Here is a 20,545-nt window from a genome sequence, read left to right on the forward strand (position 1 = left end):
TCCTCCCCCTGGGTGACCGGGGTCAGACCCAGGGCCTCGATCTCCTCATAGATAGAGGGCAGCTCACCTCCCACCACCCCGGGATCATCCCCGCTAACACCCGAGGCGACGCTTGCCTCGAGCATCGCAGAGGGTATAGGTGGCAAGGGGGTAGGAGGGGCTGCAACGTGGGCCTCCGCGAGGAAGGACCGCGGAGAATGGATGGCGGCATCCTCCGGTGCTGCCACAGCTTCCCCAACCGGCAACGGTAGATGTAATGCACCCGCGGGCAAAGCGGAAGGCTCAGCAGCGGAGCCCCCCTTCCTGGTTTTCCGGGGGGCCTCCGCACCGGATGGCAGGAGTGGAGCTCGAGCCTTCCGCTTGCCCCGCTTTCCCTGTACTAGGGTCCAGCCCTCCATGGCATCGTCTGCGGGCTGGGTGACAGGGATTGGGTCGGGGGGCAGAGATGACGGCTTGAGGACCTGAGGAGGTAACAATGGGGCAGTAGGAGGGGGGGCAGAATCCCCCTGGGGAGGGCCCTCTCTCGCGCCCGGCAATACCCCCACCGCACCCTCCTCTACAGGCCCCGCCACAGTGCACATAGCAGAGACGGGGCTCTCTCGCTCATCTGGGCATGGTGGGGGAGATACCCCTTGAGCCCGAGCGGGAGCAGTGGTGGTCCGAGAAGGAGGAGGGGCGGCTCCGGGTACCGGGCAACTAGGAGCGCCAGCAATGGTGGGGCTGGCACTCTGCCGGGGCTCGGGGGTCCCGGACGCTCCTCCGTGCCGGGCCAGGGGGCAGTCCCTCCGGACGTGCCCTATCGCCCGGCAGAGGTAGCACCGGGCCTCCCCCGTAGAATAGTACACCCGGCAATGGGTCCCCCGATAGGGGACCAAGAAAGACCCCTCAAGCGCCTCTCCGGCACGTGCCGCCGGCGGCAGTTGGAGCTGCACGTGCCGGCGGAACGAGAGGACGTGACGGAGGGCGGGGTCCTTGCATCCTAGCGAGAGAGGGCGAACGATGGAAATAGGTTTCCCCAGGGTGGAAAGGGCGGGCAGCAGGGCGACATTGGGAAGGTAAGGAGGAACAGAGGTAAGGACCACACGGACACCCAGGTCCTCTAGCGGCTCCAGGGGGACGAATACGCCCCCCACCGCCAGGCCTTTCTCCACCGCCTCTTGGGCGGCGGCCTCCGAGGCAAGGAAAAAGACAACCTTGCCATACATTTTGGAGGCCGCCACGATGGCCGCGGGCCCCACCACCCTCGCCAACGCCCGCACGTAGGTCTCCACGTGCGGCGAGGCGGGCACCTGGAGGCAACGGATGCCATGCCTCCTAGTCAAGGTGGGGAAGGGGCCCAGGCCACTATAGTTGGAAGCGGAGGCGGTGGATGGGCGAGATGGCATACCGGTGGCCGCTGCCACCTGGGCATACGCCCTAGGGGCTGGGGGAGGGGCACCCGCAGAGCTGGTGGAGGGAGCAGCGGGAAGGATCGTTGCGGCCGGTGGCAGGGCCGCAGCAGTGGAGGCAGCCCCTGCCATGGAGGGCCCAGTCTTTTTAGCGGGGCTCTTTCCTTTTTTCTTGCCCTGGCCTTTCCTGCCGGCTGGGGCAGCTCCCCCATAATTGGAGGGAGCGAAGGGCGTGGCAGCATCGGAGGTTACCCCGTCGCCCGCCGCTGCCAATGCCGCAGTGGTGGCAGATGGTTTAGCAGCGGAGGTCGAGGTAGAGGCTGAGGAGACAGGCAGGGGAGGGGTGGCGGGGCCTATTTGGGGAGGCTCACCCGCCGTGTTCCCCTCCATATTGGGCAGGGAGGGAGGGGAAAACACACTGGAGAAAAAAAGGGGGGGGGGGGGGCTAAAGGAAAGGCAGGTCAACCACTCCTCCCCGCTAGGCTGCAGGCAGGGGAGGAGGGCACCGAAACGCAGGGAGATGTGGGAGTATCAAGGGCTGAGGGGGGACAGTCACCGACACCGGCTCCTCTAGTTACACTAAGGGAGGGAAGGTCACAATAACAGAAAGGGGTGCAGTGATTAACCAAAATGTGACGGGGGGCACAAGCGCACGGGAGGGGGCATGGGCACACGAGGGGAAAGGTCAATCAGGGCAAGGGGGGCGCAAGGGAGCAACAAGGCTGGGAATGGGGCAGAGGAACCGAAGGGCTAACCGCAGGGCTGGGGTGGGACAACGAAACCAAACTACAGAGGGAAAGGGGCGGGGCAGGCAAACAAACTGAAGCTGGGGAAGGGCAAAAGCCTACAGAGGGCAAAGGGGGTAGGCAGCAAAGGGCAAAGCTGGGAGGCCTGTTGCAAAAGGGGAAGGGGTCAGTCCAGGGGGGGGAAGGTGCGCCCACGAGCGCTTGTGAAAAGTCAATGTGCGGGCCGCCTGCCCGCCGCTGCAGGCCCAAACGCTGTCAGTAGGGCGTGGCAGGCCAGGAAAGCAGCAGAGTCCCAGAGGCAGGAGCGGAGGCAGATGGAAAATGGGCTGTGGGGTTGGTGGTGGAGGGGGCACCGGTGGTGGTGGGGGTTTGGGGGGGGGGGGGGCACACAGATGGACCAGGGGGCAGGCTCCACGCCACACCCCCTGTGTCCCCACAAACACAGTCTAGACCCCCACCACTAGAGCACAGTTCGAAAATTACTCAGTCCAAAACAGCCCCCTCCACAGTGGTCTCCAGATTCTCATGCACTCCCCCAGCAGCCGATGGACCGCGCAGTCCTCTTCCTCCACCTCCAGGCTCCAGCAGCTCCCCAGGACACGCACAGCACCGGCGGCAGCAGCAGCAGTAGCTCCGGCAACCCTGGCAGCCAGGCAGGAAGGACCCCCCCACAGGTGGTAGTGCTGATGGTGAAGGTGGGGGGGGGGTCTTAGCTTCTCCCTCCAGAGATGGTGGGGAGGGGGGGCTGGCCGGCAAGGCCCCCCCACCCCTGACTCAGCAGCAGTGGTAGCAGCAACAGCAGCAGTCTAGGGAGGGAGCTCTAGCCAGCAGCAGCCCAGGGAAGGAAGGGAGAGCTCCAACTAGCAGGGCAGGTGGAGAGGAGAAGGAGAAGGAGGGAGAGCTCCAGCCAGGAGGGCAGCCACAGAGGACCCTGAGCACGCTCTGTAGAGGGGTGGACACCCGCTCCTGCCCTGAGGGGTTGGAAAAGCCCTGCAGAGGGCTGTGGAAGGGCAAGACACCTGGGCTGATTGGGAGGAAGCAGGCTCAGCTGGGGCCATGCCCAATCAGGGTCCAGCTGGCCCTATAAAGGCTTGAGCCAGGAGCTTCAGCTAGTAGTTTCTCTTCCTTCAAAGAGAGATGGGTTTGGTTGCTGGGAAGATTAGGATGCCTAGAGTGAGGTAGGGCTGGGGAAAGGCCAGAGGAGCTGGGGACCTTCAGGCTGGCAACTCTCTGGGCTGCAGGGCCTTGTCCAAGGCCCCAGAGAGGCACTGGGTTCTAGAGAGAGGCAGCAGCTCCAAACCCCTTTGCTTGTGATGAGTGGCTGATACTGCAGTCTGCCTCAGTGAATGGGGGCTAGCTGTAGACTGGGCAGTAGCCAAGACTGAGGTGAAGTGGGGATAGTTGGTGGGGGGGTTCCCCCAGGGAGAGGATTACCTAAGACTGAGGGGTTACTGCTAGGGAGCAGCACTCCAGATAACAGGGCACTGGGTTCAGGGAGGGACACAGGGGCCAGGAGACCAGTAGATCACTGGCTTGCAGAGGGTGCTCCAGAGCTGGAACAAGCTAATTCCCAGGAGGTGCCACAGAGGTGAGTCCACCCTTCTACATAGCTGCTTTCAAGTAAGCCTACAGTTGTTAAGGGATGTGATTCACACCTGGGTCTGGGTTTGCAGCAGGCTAGTGAGTCTGAGTCAAACCTAAGCTGACAGGTCAGGAAAGCAGGGGCAGAAGTAGTCTTGACACATCAGGTGGCAGCTCTGTGATCCAACCTGTCAGAGTGGGCCTCACTGCAGAAGCTCCTATCCCCATATCTGCCCAGCAAATTGTTCTGCCCCCACACAGGCACCCATCAACTTTGTCTCTAGCCCTCCCTGTGCCCCCTCCCAGCTTCCCCTCTGCACCTCGTGGTGTTCTCCCATCCCTCTCAGCCCTGTGGGGGCTGCAGCAGGCTCCTCTCTGCCCTTCTCAGGCTGGGTGTCCCAGGGAAGGGGTGATCAGGGACACCATGCTGTCCTATTGCTCACAAGAGGGGAGGAGGGAGTGGAACCACCCTGAGATCCTGAGCAAATTCTGCTCCCTCTTCCCCTACCTATCCCATGAGAAGGTCTCATGTTACTGCAGGGAGAGGGAGATGCAGGGACCTCTTACTGAAGCAGCTCTGATTGGCTGCTCTTCCCCCAGCAGGGGTGTGGGAGAGGCAGTCAATCAGACTAGGCTTCCCCCCCAGGGTAGGGGGAGATTCCCACTAACATCATTGTAAGATGGGCTCAAGATCTGGCTAAACTTGTGGGACTCAGGAGAGGGGGATGATGGAGCCAAGTGGAGAGGTGAGGAAGCTGCCTTGCTTGGGGGATGTGAAATGGGACACAGGGACTCCCTTCCCCCCCCCCCAGGGGGCGCTAGCTCTGATCTGGCCCCAGAAAGGGGATCTGCTGGCTCAGAGGATGGGGAATGGGATATGGGGCCTTTTCCCTCTTACTCATACAGTGGCGAGGCTGCCTAATATCTCTTCTCATTAGAACTGAGTGTCTCATTCCCCTTCCTGATAGACCCCTCCATCCATAAAGTGCTGGGTCCTGGGTGAGAAGCCAAGGTCTAAACAGGCTGTGTACAAGGAAGGTTCATCTCCATCCTGGGCCACGTGAAATGTGGTGTAGGGATAGGGGAGCATGGTCTCTCAGTCCCCAAGCCCTGCCAGGTCTGATGGCTGATTGAAGGAGTGCCTGGTCCCCAGGGGCCATGGATGGGGCCCCATTGGTGGCACAGAATCCATTTGCATCAGGGTTTCCTGGCAGAGGCTGGGGGCCCTGTGCAGGAGCTGAAGAGGGATCTCCCTCCCCATGGCTGGTCCCCCCCCCCGATGGCTATGCTCCCCAGTCCCTGAAGGAGGTTGGGCTCTGTGCCAATCCCACTGAGATTCTGCTGGTGGCAACAGGACCCCAATGCCCTTGGCCCTGCATAAGGAATAGTCAGCCAGATCTTGGGGATCCTAGTTAGGGTGACCAGATGTCCTGATTTTATAGGGACAGTTCTGATATTTGGGGCTTTGTCTTATATAGGTGCCTATTACCCCTCATCCCAACTTTTCGTGCTTGCTGTCTGGTCATCTGTGATGTTATTGACATAAACTGGGACCGTATAGATCATTGTTGCAACCAAGGTCCTGTAGTGGCACCCAAATCTTGTATAAAGGGGGTCAAATGGGGTGTCTAGGACAAGGTTATGGTTTACTGGTTATGATTATGCTGTCTATATGTGTGTATCAGTTTTGTAGTCGAAGTTATGAATATTGGCTCTATACTGTCTGTATGGCAAACTTATGCTATGCTTCTGGGTGACATCCCAGACAAGCTGAGATTAGCTCTGCCTAGCCTGCTTGATGGCCCATTAAGGACCATCAGCTATACAATGGACCCATTGAGAGAAGGCAGATACGCCTTGTAACTCAGCAAAGTATGCAGGGACTGGCCCATGTGACTCCAGGCTCCATCTTACTGTAATTTTCCACAGTAAGAACAAAGAGGTGTTCTTACACCTGGAAAAGACTATATAAGGCTGATGCCTCATCTCCATCTGGTCTTCAATCCTGCTTCTTACCTCTGGAGGAACTTTGCTACAAACTGAAGCTCTGAACAAAGGACTGAGGACCCATCCCCGCTGGGGATGTATTCCAGAGACTTGATTTGAACCTGCAGTTTATTCCATCGCTGCTGCAAGCCTGAACCAAGAACTTTGCCATTACTGTATGTAATTGATTCCATTTAACCAATCCTAATTCTCATCTCTATCTTTTCCTTTTATGAATAAACCTTTAGATTTTAGATTCTAAAGGATTGGCAGCAGCGTGATTTGTGGGTAAGATCTGATTTGTATATTGACCTGGGTCTGGGCCTTGGCCCTTTGGGATCAGGAGAACCTTTTTCTTTTACTGGGGTATTGGTTTTCATAACCATTTGTCCCCATAACGAGTGGCACTGGTGGTAATAATGGGAAACTGGAGTGTCTAAGGAGATTGCTTGTGAGACTTGCGGTTAGCCAGTGGGATGAGACCGAAGTCTTAGTCTGGCTGGTTTGGTTGGCCTGAGAGGTGGAAAAACCCCAGCCTTGGGCTGTAACTGCCCTGTTTTAGCAATTTGTCCTGAGTTGGCACTCTCAGTTGGGTTCCGCCAGAACCGCATTGTCACATCATCCTAATCCCAGTGCCATGCTGGCCAATGCCCCATCCCTTAGGCTACCTCCTTCCGTACGATGGCCCCTATGGGGCCCTGTGACACAGGCAGACACTGACCGGATCTCAGGCATGGATCTGGGTGAAAATAGGCGAAGTAGCAGAACACCTCCAGCTTGATCCCCTTAGCCTCAGTGCTGTCCTTGGAGACTTCGTACACTCCATCCTGGAGCCCTGCAGGGGGCAGAGATGGGCCATGAGCAGTGGAGAAAGGGACTGACTGGTGGTGACAAAAGGGCCCATATGTGTGGGGAGGCCAGCCTGGCACACGGGTCGGGAGGGGCAGGAGTCTGAGCTTCCAAACCCCCAGCCCTCAGGGAAGAGGGTGTGGTCAGATGAGCTGACCTCAGCCCAGCACTGGCAAGGGGGTACCGCATATGTTCCTGCCCTGCATTGGGCTCATGGGAGCAGCCTTGTAGCCTGGGGGGAGTAGAGGGCTTTAGGGCTGGCATTGTGGGGCGGGATCCTGGGGTTTGGCCCAGACAGGACATATATTCAGTTGCTGTGGGGCTCTCCCAGATGCTTTGGGGCACATGTTACCATGGATGCAGAAGGTCTGTCCCCAGTTGACAGCACCCACACTAGCCAGCAGGGGCCCGTAGGCACGTGGGTCCCGGTAGTACACTGTGTATGTGTTGGTGTAGAAATCAGTCATCCAATGCCACCTGTTGGGGGAGACATACAGCCAAGATGGGAGAATTCCCAATGGAATGACTGATCTGCCTGCCCCCTCTCCCCCAAGGTGCAGCGCTGTGGCTGCGGGGCATCACCTCTCTGTGCGGCCAGGTGAGGACGACTTTGAACTCAGGCCACAAATCCACCAGCACCTCCTGCACAGCTGGGTTCCCCTGGTTTATGGTCATCACAGTGCCATAGACCTGCCAGAGACATGGAGGTGGTGGGGGGTCAGAGCTGGGGGAGAGGCAGCAATTCCCACTCCCACAACTCTGTTTGGAGCCACCCAGTATTTATTGTGGGGGTTTCAGCATCTTGTGATCTTCTGAACATTAGGTGAGGTTTTTGCCCTTCTCCAACCTGGCCTCCCTCTCCCATCCCTGCCAAAGGGGCTGACACCACAGGCTGCCCTTTAGTCAAGATGGCCACCACCTCACAATAACTAACTTCAGGGGGCTGAGGCCAGGGAAGATGGCTGCCCCAGATTCTGGGTACCAGATATGGCGGGGGGGGGGGGGGAATGTGAGGAGCAGCAAGGAGAGGCGATTGGTGAGTGAATGGGGGATGCTAGGGGTTGGGGTGAGGGGCAGGGATGTGGAGGGGAGAGAGATGGGGAAGGGAGTATGAGGGATGAGGTGGGGCCTGTCTCTAACAACCACCCTGGGTTTACTCTCCTGATTTAGGGGTCTGACTCCTTATTTGTGGGTCCTGGCCTCGTATTGCAGGGGAGACCCTGAGCGCAGAGGGGGGGACAAAGGATCTGGTGACCCCACACACACCGACTTGAGCCATGTGATGGCTATGAATCATTAAGGGAGCCAGAGGTACCCAGGTCTTTGACTGGCTGGCACGGAGCCTGCCCATGCAGTGACTGGCTGGCACAGAGTCTGCCTGTGCTGTAACTGTTTGATATGGAGCCAATCTGCCCTGTGATTGGCTGGGGTGGTCCCGCTGGGTGAGCAGCAGGAATTTGCTGGGTTTGGACATTGGGAGACAGGAGATGAGTGGGGAGGGGGCGGCTGGGAGAGCAGCCAGCACCTGCGGGGGAGGGTCTTGCTCCCAGCCAGCCCAATCTCTACCCCACCACCCTAGGGAGAGAGAACTTTGTGCCATGCTCCCATCCCTGTCCCAGGAAGTGGCATGTGGGAAAAAAGATGTGTCCTTGTCACTGGCAACGTATCAGGCAAGTGCCTCCGTAGTGTCCCCTCCAGCAGCCGCAGCTTGGAGGAGCAGCTCAGGATCAGCATCTGTGGTGTGGATGGGCCCTGGGCAGATTTCAGCAGGGATGGCACAGGGGATGCTTGAGGGGGAGAGACCCATCAGTTCCCTGTTACTCCCCCCCCCCACCCCACTTCCCTGGTGACACGAGGGGTGTCTGCAACCTTCCAGCCCTGCCAAAATAACAATGTGGGTAGACCTACAATAACAAACCACTCTGGTTACACCACCTGTACCCACCAAAGACCCTACAATAACCATCCCAATGGTTTCAAGTATCAGGGGGTAGCTGTGTTAGTCTCTCTACAAAAACAGCAAGGAGTCTGGTGGCACCTTAAAGACTAAGATTTATTTAGGCATAAGCTTTTGTGGGTAAAAACCTCACTTCTTCAGATGTTTTTGTAGATACCCCAATGGTTATTTTCTCCGTGCAGGATTTCCTGTGGATTTTCCTCTCCTCCTGAGTATCAGCACTTCCTTGCAGTTAATGTTTGAGCTTTTCAATCTAAAAATCACTTTTGATGAGAATTTGCACAAGTGGTGCATGGATGTTCCCAGAGCTCAAGGAGTGGCAGGTCAGCACCTCAACTGAGTCCAATTTCTCTCGTAAGGGGCAACAAATTTTCACATCTTTTTTTTCCCCACAATTTGCTAAGCTGTGTTTCTGAGAGTAAAGACCAGCGGTGGGCAAACTATGCCTCGCCGGCACCACGTCCCTGTGGCCCCGGGGTGGGGGGCAGAGGGCACCACCCCCCGCAGCTCCCATTGGCCCAGAATGGGGAACGCGGTCAATGGGAGCTTCAGGGGAGGTACCTGGAGGCACAGCAAGGGCAGCAGATGCAGAGCCCTCCGCGTCCTCTTCCCCCTCCCCCCCCCTCCCCCCCGGACCACAGCATTTCCAGGAGCGGTGCAGGGCCAGGGCCAGGGCATGCATGCAGGGAGCCTGCCCTGGCCCCGGTGCGTGCCGCTGCCACCCCGGAGCGGCTTGAGGTAAGTGGGGCTGGGCCAGAGCCTGAACCCCTCTTGCAACCCACCCCCAACTCCCTGTCCTAAGCCCCCTGCCTGCACCGCTGCCCCCCAACTCTGTAGACCGTGCTGCCACCACCAGCAGCACAGAAGTAAGGGTGGCATAGTATGGGGAGGGTTGTCACTTTTGGGGGGTTGGTACAGGTCCAGCCTTATGGGTGGATGACCTCCAGGGTGCTGTGGCGCGCACACACAGCCAACCCAAGGCCCCTTTAACCACGAGTGCTAGGTCTGGAGCCAGGAAAGGACAGTAACTGGCGTTCTTTGAGATGTGTTGCTCAGGTGTATTCCACTATAGGTGTGCATGCTCGCCATGTGCACCGGTGCTGGAAGTTTTTCCCTTAGCAGTATCCATAATGTGGGAACACTGCTGTGACCCCTGGAGTGGCACCGGTATATCACGCCATAAAGGGGGCTGCGTGCTCCCCCCACCCTCAGTTCCTTCTTGCCAGACAGCTCCGACAGAGGGGAAGGAGGGTGGGATGTTGAATACACCTGAGCAACATCTCGAACACAAGTTGCGGAACAGGTAACTGTCCTTTCTTCTTCGAGTGATTGCTCATGTGTATTCTACTATAGGTGACTCCAAGCTATCCCTGATGGAGGCGGGTAGGAGTTTAAGTGTAAAGTTTAAGGGTTGCCTGGGCAGAACACCGCCCTACCAAACCCAGCGTCATCACTTGCTTGGGAGACGATCGCATAGTGCAATGAAAGTGTGGACAGAGGACCACGTAGCAGCCCTACAGATGTCCTGAATAGGGACATGAGCCACATAGGCTGCGGACGAGGCCTGCGATCTTGTCGAATGAGCCTTCGCTATAGGAGGCAGGAGAACCCCTGCCAGGTCATAACAGGTGCGAATGCACGAAGTGATCCAGCGGGAGAGCCGCTGGGTGGAGACCAGTTGCCCCCTCATGCGCTTGGCCGAAGCAATGAAAAGCTGGCAGGACCTTCTAAATGGCCTGGTTCTGTCCAGGTAAAAGGCCAGTGCTCTGCGCAGGCCTAACATGTGCAGGTGGCGCTCCTCATTGGAGGAATGGGGCTTCCAATAGAGGATCAGGAGGAAAATATCCTGATCCATATGGAAAGCCGAAACCACCTTCGGCAAAAAGGCAGGGTGAGGGCGGAGCTGAACCTTGTCTTTATGAAAGACCATATAGGGCGGTTCAGAGGTCAGGGCCTTGAGCTTGGAGACCCAGTGGGCTGAGGTGATAGTCATGTGTTTGTGGTCCCACCTGTTGTGGAAGGTGGCATTCTTAGTGGCTAACAGCTCAAAAGGAGGCCCTGTGAGGTGGGAGAGTACCAGGTTTAGATCCCAGAGCGGGACCGGGGGTAAGGGAATGCCCAATCTAACCCTTTCAGAAACCAGGCCATCATGTGATGGGAGAACACAGACAGGCCCTGCACCAGGGGATGGAAGGCCGAAATGGCTGCCAGGTGCACCCTGATGGAGGAGGGTGCCAGGCCTTGGGTCCGAAGGGACAGGAGGTAATCGAGGACAAGCTGGATGGGGCGGAAGAGGGAGAGAAACCTCTATCCCTCACCCACATAGAGAACCTATACCTCTTAGCCAGGTAGGTTGGCCATGTGGAGGGTTTCCTACTTTCCAGCAGGACCCTTCTCACATCCTCAGAACACCTCCCCTCCTCCTCATTCAACCAGGAAGCAGCCACGCTGTCAAATGGAGAGCGGCTAGGTTGGGATGGAGGAGGCGACCTTCCTCCTGGGAGAGGAGGTCCGCCCATAGCAGTAGCCTGCAAGAAGGGGCCGCTAACAGTTGCAGCAGGGACCCGTACCAATGCTGAAAGGCCCAACCCAGGGCTATGAGGATCAGCCTCGCACTGTCTGACTTCACCTTTGTAGGACCCTGTCTATTAAGGGGAAGGGCGGGAAGGCGTACAAGAGGGGCCCCAACCATGGGAGCAGGAACGCATCTGATATGGCCCCTTCACCCTCTCCCACTCTGGAGCAGAATTGAGGACACTGTCAATTCTGGGCAGTGGCGAACAGGTCTACCTGGGAAGCACCCCACTGTAAGAAGTTCCACCTGGTCACCTCCTTGTGCAGGGGCCACTCGTGTTGCTGGGAGAATACCCTGCTCAGGCAGTCTGCGACAGTGTTGCTCTTGCTGGGCAGGTAAAAGGCCTGAGGGAGTATACTGTGGGCTATACAAAACTCCCACAGGAGCTGGGCTTCCTGGCATAAGGCCCAGGAACACGTGCCCCCCTATTTGTTGATGTAATACATGGCGGTCGTGTTGTCCGTGAGGACTCAGACCACCTTTCCCTGTATGTGCTGGCAAAATGTCACGCACGCCAGGCATATGGCTTTGAGCTCCCTGACACTTATGTGCAAGGTTAGCTCCTGTGGTGACCACATACCCTGGGTCTTGAAATCCCCCACATGGGCTCCCCAGCCCAGGTCCGAGGCGTCCGACACTAGATCTAGTGAGGGATGGGGCTCTTGGAAGGGGATATCCCGGAGCATGTTGCTCGGGAGGGACCACCATTGGAGGTCTGCCACCACCCTGGGCAGCACTGTGCCAACCTTGTCCAGGCTGTCCCTGGCCTGGGAGTACCAGGAGGCTAGCCAAAGCTGGAGGGGCCTCATCCACAGCCTGGCATGTCACTCCACGTAGGTGCATGCTGCCATATGGCCTAGTATTTGAAGGCACACGTGTGCCGTGGTTATAGGAAAAGCCATGACAGATGCCTTGAGCGTCTTGAACCTGTCCCGTGGGAGGGCGGCCGTGGCTACTCGGGGAATCTAGCAGAGTCCCTATGAATTCTATGCACTGAACTGGAAGTAACATGGATTACCAGTAGCCTAGAGCTGCACAGGTGTCTTGCAGGAACTTCATCTGCTGCTGCACCTTGAGCAGCCAGTTGTCGAGGTAGGGGAAGATCTGCAGCCCTTGCCTCCTGAGGTGGGCCGCCACCACCACCATACACTTTGTAAATACCCTGGGGGCAGTAGAAAGGCCAAAGGGGAGGACCATAAATTGGAAGTGGTCCTGACCCACCAGGAAACGGAGGTAGCGCCTGTGACCCTCGAAAATGTGGATGTGAAAGTATGCATCCTGGAGGTCCAGCACAGTAAACCAATCCCCCTGGTCTAGGGATGGAATAATAAAGGCCAGGGACACCATGCGGAATTTGCAACGCACCAGAAACTGGTTGAGGTTCTGCAGGTCAAGGATGGGCCAAAGCCCGCCCTTCACCTTGGGGATGAGGAAATACCTGGAGTAAAAACCTTTGCCCTGGTATTCCCGAGGTACCCATTCCACCAGTCCCAGAGAGAGGAGGCGCTCTACTTCCTGGTAGAGAAGTAGGACATGCTCCGGGGACCCGCCCGGACGGGGGACAAGTGGGAGGGGCTGAAACAAACTGCAGCTTGTACCCTTGGGAGATGGTACTGAGGACCCATTGGTCCGACATGATATGGGACCACTGCAGTCAGAAGTCCAATAAACAGTTTAGAAAAGGTAACTTTATTAACTGGGTGGGGGTACACTGGCAACAGGCCTGGTGACCCCCCCTCAACAAGTCAAAAACGCTGTTTTCCCTGTCGTTTGGCCTTTGAGGCCCCAGGCCAAGCGGGATTGCATTGGGACCGACGTCTCTGATCCCTCTGCTGCTTAGGCGGGGGTTCATATCTACCCCAGCTTGCGGAGCAGAGGGTTGAGGCCTGGGTTTGTCCTTAGCAGGCGGGACATAGAGGCCTAGCATCTGCAGGATGGTACAGGAGTCCTTCATCCCGTGCAGACGGTTGCCTTGCCATCAAACGGCAGGTCCTGCATTATCGACTGGGATTCTGAAGACAGCCCCGAAAGCGAGAGCCACACCGCCCGTCGCATGGAGACAGCGGTTGCCATTGAACGAGCGGCTGTGTCTGCAGCGTCCGAAGCCGCCTGGAGAGCGGCTTTGGCGGCGGTCGCACCCTCCTCAACCAACGCCCTGAACTCCTTCACCTCCTTGTCAGGAATGAGGGGCTAAAATTTGGGGAGGGATCCCCACAGGTTAAACTCGTAATGGCTCAGAAGCGCCTGATGGTTGGCCACTCTGAGCTGAAAACTCATTGGCGAATAAACCTTTTTACCAAAGGCATCAAGTCTACGAGCATCCTTGTCCTTTGGCGTGGGTGCGGGCTGGCCGTTCTGTTCACGGTGGTGGACCGATTCAACCACTAGGGAGTTTGGAGCTGGGTGGGTATAAAGGTACTCGAGACCCCTCGCGGGGATGAAGTACTTCCTCTCGGCCTTCTTAGAAATAGGCTCAAGAGAGGCCGAGGTCTGCCAAAGGCCAGTGGTGATGTTGGCAACTCCCTGATGGAAAGGGAGCGCCACACGCCCTGGTACCAAGAAGGCAAGGACATTGAAGAAGGTGTCAGAGAGCTCCGCAGCTCGAGGTTGGCTGCCACCCTCCGAAGCAACTCTTGATGGGCTTTAAAGTCCTCCTGGGAAGAAGGAGGTGGTACCGCAACCGAATCCCCCTGCGCCGAAGAGGTGGACAGCGCGGCGCCTTCAGCAGCTAACAGCACCGTGAGCTCCACGTCTGGGTTTGGTGCCAGAGTCGGTGCCGGGGGTTCGGCACCCACGAGTTGATCTCTGTGCCATGAAGGTGATGTGGGTCGGCACTGAGAAGCTCCAGCCATGGAGCGAGGGCCTGGCTGCGCAGTAGCCTGAGGCTACGGTGCCCACTGGCACCACTGTCCCTGCCAGGGCACGGCCTGGAGCAGAGGCACATCAGGCGCAGGCAGGGCACGCTGGTCCTGCGGTGCGGTGTGGCCCTGGGAGAGATAGCTGCGCGCTGACGCCGAGGTCTGGGAGGAGCGCACAGTGAGGTAAGAGCGGCTGGAGCAGTCCCGATCGTGACAACTCCTTCCCCGAGACTTCGACCTAGAGGAGGTCGAGCCATATATGTCCGAGGAGCTGTCCCTGGATTCATTGCAGCGCCTGTGGCCACAGTGCCTCAGTGCCGGGGACTCTCAGGACGCGCCACGAGCATGGCGTCTGTGATGGCGGGCGCCCAAGTAGGAACGTCGGTGCCAACGGCGTCGCAACCTGTCCCTCTCGAACTCGCTGGAAGAGGAACGGCGCTCTCTCTTGCCGCCACGCGTGGTCTGAGCTGCCTCCGGTGTTGAAGGCATGCGTACCTCCGGTAAGGCTCACGCAGACGGGACTGGACTACTCCGCTCAGCGTGAGTCGGAGGTCTCTGTCCCGGTGGGGATCGCGGGCTGCCCAACTCGGGTCTGGCCTCACCCCTGTTCTTCTCCTGGAGCCGCTCAGACTTCCTTGGCTTCTTAGCTGGGGAGCGGTGCCAGGACGTTGATGGTGCTTCGCTGCACACAGAGGACGTGGTGCCGGGTGCCAATTCGGAACAGCGCACCGGAGGCACTTCACCACGTGCCGACGATGCGGAACCCAGCGCGGTGTCAGCTGGACGCATCGGTGCCGGGGACCAATGCCATTCAAAGAGCCCGGAGTCAGATCTCACGCTTCTTCTTCGTCCGTGGCTTGAAGGAGCAGCAGATCTTGCACTTGTCACTAATTAGACTCGCCCAGATAGCAAAGACACTGATTGTGGGGATCGCTTCTGGCCATAGAGTTGCGACAGGAGTCACACGACTTGAAGCCTGGGCCACAGGGCATGCCCTGAGCCAGACACTCACAAAAGAAAGTTCAATAATGGAGAGAGATCAGTGAACCGGATACCACTAAGCTAGATATGCTGCAGCTACGCTAAGCTGGAGCAAGTTCCGACTATCTTCACTGGTGGCAAGAAGGAACTGAGGGTGGGTGGAGCACGCAGCCCCCTTTATGGCATGATATACCGGCGCCACTCCAGGGGTTGAAGCGGTGCTCCCCCACTACGGATACTGCTAAGGGAAAAACTTCCGGCACCGGTGCACGTGGCGAGCACGCATACCTATAGTGGAATACACCTGAGCAATCACTCGAAGAAGGGGCAGGTCTAGGGCACCCCAGCCGAGGGCTCCTCCTGTTCATTGGGCTCTACACTCCAACCTCTAGAACCTTGCCTGGCTGCAGGAAGCTGCTGCTGGCGGCGGTGCAGAAGTGAGGTTGGAAATACTATACCATGAACCCTCACTTCTGGGCTGCTGCAGAGATGGGCTCCTAGCCAGCAGCCACCACTCTCCAGCCGCCCAGCTCGTAAGGCAGCACTGTTGCCAGCAGCTGCATAAAACTAAGTGTGGAAATTCCACGACTCCCCTACAATAGCCAGATTTCCTGGGGTAGACCAGGTTTCAGTCTCTAATGCATTTTTCACAGCCTCCCGGGCTGGAACTTACCCTAAGTCCTATAAACATAACACCCTGCAGCGCAGCTCCCCTTTGCTGCCCCCTTCCTTAGCTTGTAGACATCCTACCAACTGTAACAATCTCCCAACCAATAAAGCTATATGCCAGCCACAGCACACAGGCCAGTATCAATGTGGTTGAATGGCTGTTAGTTCATATCCAACCCTCAGGATAAGTCTGAGAACAAACCATTCTTGCTGCTACAACCTGACTCTTCCAAAAGGGTTTTTAATCTTATTATTTGGGGAACTGGGGGAAATGTAATTGCAGGACAGCAGAAGACTCAGAAGGTGCTTAAACTAGTAACAAATAAATAAATGCTATATGTGAATGTTTGCTAGGAGGGAGAATTAGGAGGCAGGGGGGAATAGGGATAAAGGGGATTGGGGCTGCAGCAAAAGGAGGGGGATTATGAGGAGGGGTTGGGGGTTCAGGTGAGGGATATTGGGTTCAGGTAATGTGATGGTGGGAGGGAGGCTGAGTGTGTCAGTCATGCCCACATTCTTCCCTCCCATATGTGCCCTGAAACTAGGCGGTACTGTCCCTCTGAGGGTGTCTGGAGGCATCATGTGAGCCTCCCTATGACGGTGCCACCCATAAGGCTTTATGAAAATATACTTATTTATGTGATATATAACATAACTAGAATGTGTTTTATGCTATATATGCCATGTATCATATCTTTGTAAAGGTCATGATCTACTGAATCTAACAATTCTATTTGTATGCATGTATCATTTTTGTGTTTGAAGTTAAGAATATTAGCGGCATACTTGTTTGTTTTTAAGTAGGCTGTAGTGAAGCAGTTGGGGCACTTACTGAGAATAGTTTTTTCTCAGGAAGCTGACCATCAAAATCACTTAAGCCAACAATGAACTTGGAGACACCAATCCACATCTGGACTTTTCCAGGAATGTGGCTTGTCTGGTAAGGAACTCATTCATGCATGGACATGTGACTTGCCCAGGTGACTCCAAAACTCCATTTTGTAGCTGGACTTTGCAAAGGAGAGAGGAGGGGGTCTCCACCCACAAGAGAGTCTATTTAAGCCCAGTGGAGACTCCTCCATTTTGTCTTCAGTTGGCTAAAGAGAGAGCCTCTCCACCCCCAAAGATACCTGGAAAAAAAACTGGAACAAAGGACTGTGCCTGCAAGGGGTGTGAGTGATTGCTGGACCCAGACTAAAAGGAGATTAGTCTGTAAAAGGAAGCATTCTGGAACTGGTGAGGATCTTATCTGTATTCAGTTTCTGTCTCTATTAGACAGAGACTGGTGTGTTTTTATTTTATTCTGCTTGGTAATTCACTTTGTTCTGTCTGTTGCTACTTGGAACCACTTAAATCCTACTTTCTGTATTTAATAAAATCACTTTTTACTTATTAATTAACTCAGAGTATGTACTCTCTATCAGTGTTATAGAGGGTGAACAATTTGAGTTTACCCTGTATAAGCTTTATACAGGGTAAAATGGATTTATTTGGGTTTAGACCCCGTTGGGAGTTTTGCATCTGAGTGTTAAAGACAAGAACACTTCTGTTAGCTGCTTTCAGGTAAGCCTACAGCTGTTAGGGCACGTGGCTCAGGTCTGGGTCTGAGTTTGCAGCAGGCTAGCGGGTCTGGCTCAAACCAGGCAGGGCACTAAAGTCCTAAGCTGACAGGGCAGGAAAGTGGGGGCAGAATAGTCTTGGCACACCAGGCAGCAGCTCCCAAGGGGGGTTCTGTGATCCAACCCATCACAGTGGTGCAGCACAGGGTCTGTGCACATCTGATTGCTTTGAGACACTGGTAGTGATTTTAAGTGAGGTGGCTAGAGAACAGACAAAGTGATTACTGGTTTGTTGTTTTCTGTTTGCTTATTTCGGGTAAGGAAAGTAGGGACAGAAAAGGAGACAAAATAAGTAAGAGGGAAGATCAGAAGAGCTAAAACTGCACAAGTTGCAAATTACCCACAAAGTCTCTCTTAACTAAGAAGCCCCTGAGCTGAGTGCATCCCAGCTTCAGTGAACTGCAGAGAGGGTGTGGCCCAGCACAGGAAAGCCAGAAAATGACTACCAGTGAAGCAGCTACTAAACTAGAGCTGGCTAGACAGGAAGCAAAAGAGACTGATAGAAATAAGATAATTGGAAATTAATGCAGAGGAAGCCGCTCACGAGAGTGGTGGAGGCAGAAAAAGCCAGAATAGAGGCTGCCTATGAGAGAGCTATGGAGGCCCAGAGGGAAGCTCAGAAGCATGAACTGGCTGTTATGGAGTTGAAGAGACAAAACCCTCCACCTGCTGGCTCCACTTTCCCAAAAATCCATAAATGGGAGTGACTGTGGTATGAGGAATCCAGCGATCTTGCTGAATATTTCATCATCTTTTGAGAGACTGTGCACCCTCCATGCCATCCCTGAAGACCAAAAGATGACCACATTGATAGCAAAATTGACTGGCAGAGCTCTGGACATATTCAATAAGATGCCTATTGATGATGCTTCAAACTATGGTAAATTTAAGGAACTGGTTTTGAAACTGTTTCAGGTTACACCTGAAACCTACAGGCTTAAATTCAGGGGTCTTAAGAGGGGATCTGGATTAAGTAATGTGGCTTATGTAAATGAAATGAGAGATTTGGTAGATAAGCGAGTGAGGGGGAAAGGCATTACAAGCTTGGAAGGAATGTGTGATTTGGTTACTCAGGAACAATTCCTGAATATATGCAGTGATGATGTAAAACAATATTTGGGGGACAAAAAGGTGAATTAGCTGGGTTTGCAGACTCTTATGAGCAAGCACAGGCTGCAATTAAACATAAACCACTGGCAGAGGGGTACAAGGTTGGGGGAAAGCAGAATCACCATTTTGCCCCTGGAGAAAAGGAGGCTGGGCGTTCGCCTCCCCGTTCCCCTGTTACTCGTCCCAAATTTCCTGTACAAGCAGAGGAGCCCAAGAGGTGCTATCGCTGTAAGTCCACTGGGCACCTGAGGAATAAGTGTCTCTTGCTGAGTGGAAGCAGGCAACAAGTAACACATGAAGCTGCTGCTTCTCAGAGCCAGACTGTGGCCTCTTTCCACACAGGATTTGTAAAGCTTGCTTCCACATAACCAAGCAATGAGCATATACATGTTGTTAAAAATCAATGGTGAAGTGCTTCTTGGATTGAGGGACACAGGTGCTGAGATTTCTGTGGTCAGGAGGGACTTGATCCAGGAGAAGGATTTGTTGCCAGGTAAAATGGCAGAATTAGAGCTGGTAGGGGGTTACAAAGTCCTTGCACCTTTAGCTAAAGCACACCTGCAAACTAAGGATTTGCAGGCTGAACTGACTGTTGCCATGGTGGCACACAATTTTGCACCATTTCTACTGGGGAATGATTTCTTTAATGTAGCAGAATCTGTCCCAGGGTTGGTTAACAGTGAAAAGGAATCTTGTGCTAAAAGCCCCGGGGGATGGGGTGTGTGTGAAGTCACATGGACTGCTGGGGGAATAGTAGAGTGTCTCTTAGATCCATCTGTAGCAGTAAAGAATGCAGCTTTGGGGGCAGGGATGGTTGTAGCCAGTTCCTGTAGCCCTGGGGCTCAAGGCAAGTCCCAGAGGGAGGGGCTGGATGAAGCCAGCTCTTGTCCCATAATCAGCTCCCCAGGGGAGGGGGATGTACCACCTTATAGCAGGGGGGCCACTCCAGCCACTGACTGCCAGAAAGTTGCAGGTCAGCAGGGGACAGGGCCTGCCCTGGGATGCACAAAGACATGTGGAAGTTGGGGTCCTGGTGACAGCTGGCAAGCCCAACCTGAGTGAAGAGGAGGGAATTTTGCTGGTCACAGCTGGACCAGAGTCACCTTCCCCTTTGGGGGACACAGGAGTGTCTGGCCCAGATGGAAGGTGGGGGGTAGGGCCAGAGAGGGCCCAGATGGAAGGTGGGAGGGGCCAGAGAGTCCGCCCACCTGTTGTAGGGAGGAACTTTCCCAGGATGGGGGAAAAGTCTGCATTTAAAGTCTGCATCCTCCTGTGGATCAGGTTTTAAGGGAAACCTGGGGTTCAGATTTCCTGGGGGGGGGTCCATCCAGCTGACCTGTTGGGAACAAAAAGAGGGGTGTCCAAAGGGGTCCAGAGCACTCCATTGAAAGATGTTCCTGCTACATTTATAAGAGATAAAACTGTCTCCCTAAGGCAGGAGGAAAAAAAAAACAAAACCTTTGCCTTATTGCACAAGTGTGTGGGGTCCAGCCCAGAGAAGTTCCGGAGGGAGGGGCAGAGGGCAGGCATGATTGCAGTACACCCTTTCCTGGCCAAAGGCTCAAACACATGCCTGAATTGAAAGCCTTCTCCAAAGAGGCAGAAGAATCTGTATCTGAGTGCCTACCAGTGGGCACAAAGAACTGGGAAAATGCAGTAAACAAAGCCTGTTCCCCGTAGATTTGCTATTAACCTTGTGTCTTTTGCTAATTAATCTATGGGATAAAATAAAGAAGTTAATACTTATGGTAAACTCTTTAAAGTTGTGGGACATACCTGATTTGTGGAAGAAACTGTTGTACAGACTAGGGATGGTCACAAGACAACCCCACAAGCATGTTACTTTTCAGCCTATACCTGTAAACAGACTGGAAGCTTGGCACAGCAGCAAAAGCATAACAGGCCCATGCTGCTGTGTAGAAGGGGAAACTGAGGCACACCACCTCATGGCATTGATGGCTAAATGCCAAGACACCTACTCTTTAACAGACTATCTGCATTCTGTTAACAATATTACACCCCAACCTGTTTTCAGCCACCCGGGGACCAGGAACCCCAAGACTTGCTAGAACACTTATGAATGACATCATATGATTTAAAGGTACTAAATGGGAGTGTAACCAAAGACAAACAGGGGTTTTACATGTACTGCCTCTGCCATGGACAGTGTCCAAGTCTCTGGCAGTAAGTTCAGAAGCAGGGTGTGACAGTGCCACCCATAAGGCT

The 20,545-nt window shown here is 55.1% G+C and overlaps 1 pseudogene; it reads right to left on the bottom strand.

The window, feature by feature from the left end:
• LOC117877489 overlaps positions 1 to 8,284 on the bottom strand; it is a 33,730-nt pseudogene extending 25,446 nt beyond the window's left edge.
• Between the last annotated feature and the right edge of the window lie 12,261 nt (positions 8,285 to 20,545).

Source organism: Trachemys scripta, chromosome 4, assembly GCF_013100865.1.
Source record: "Trachemys scripta elegans isolate TJP31775 chromosome 4, CAS_Tse_1.0, whole genome shotgun sequence".
NCBI lineage: Eukaryota > Metazoa > Chordata > Testudines > Emydidae > Trachemys > Trachemys scripta.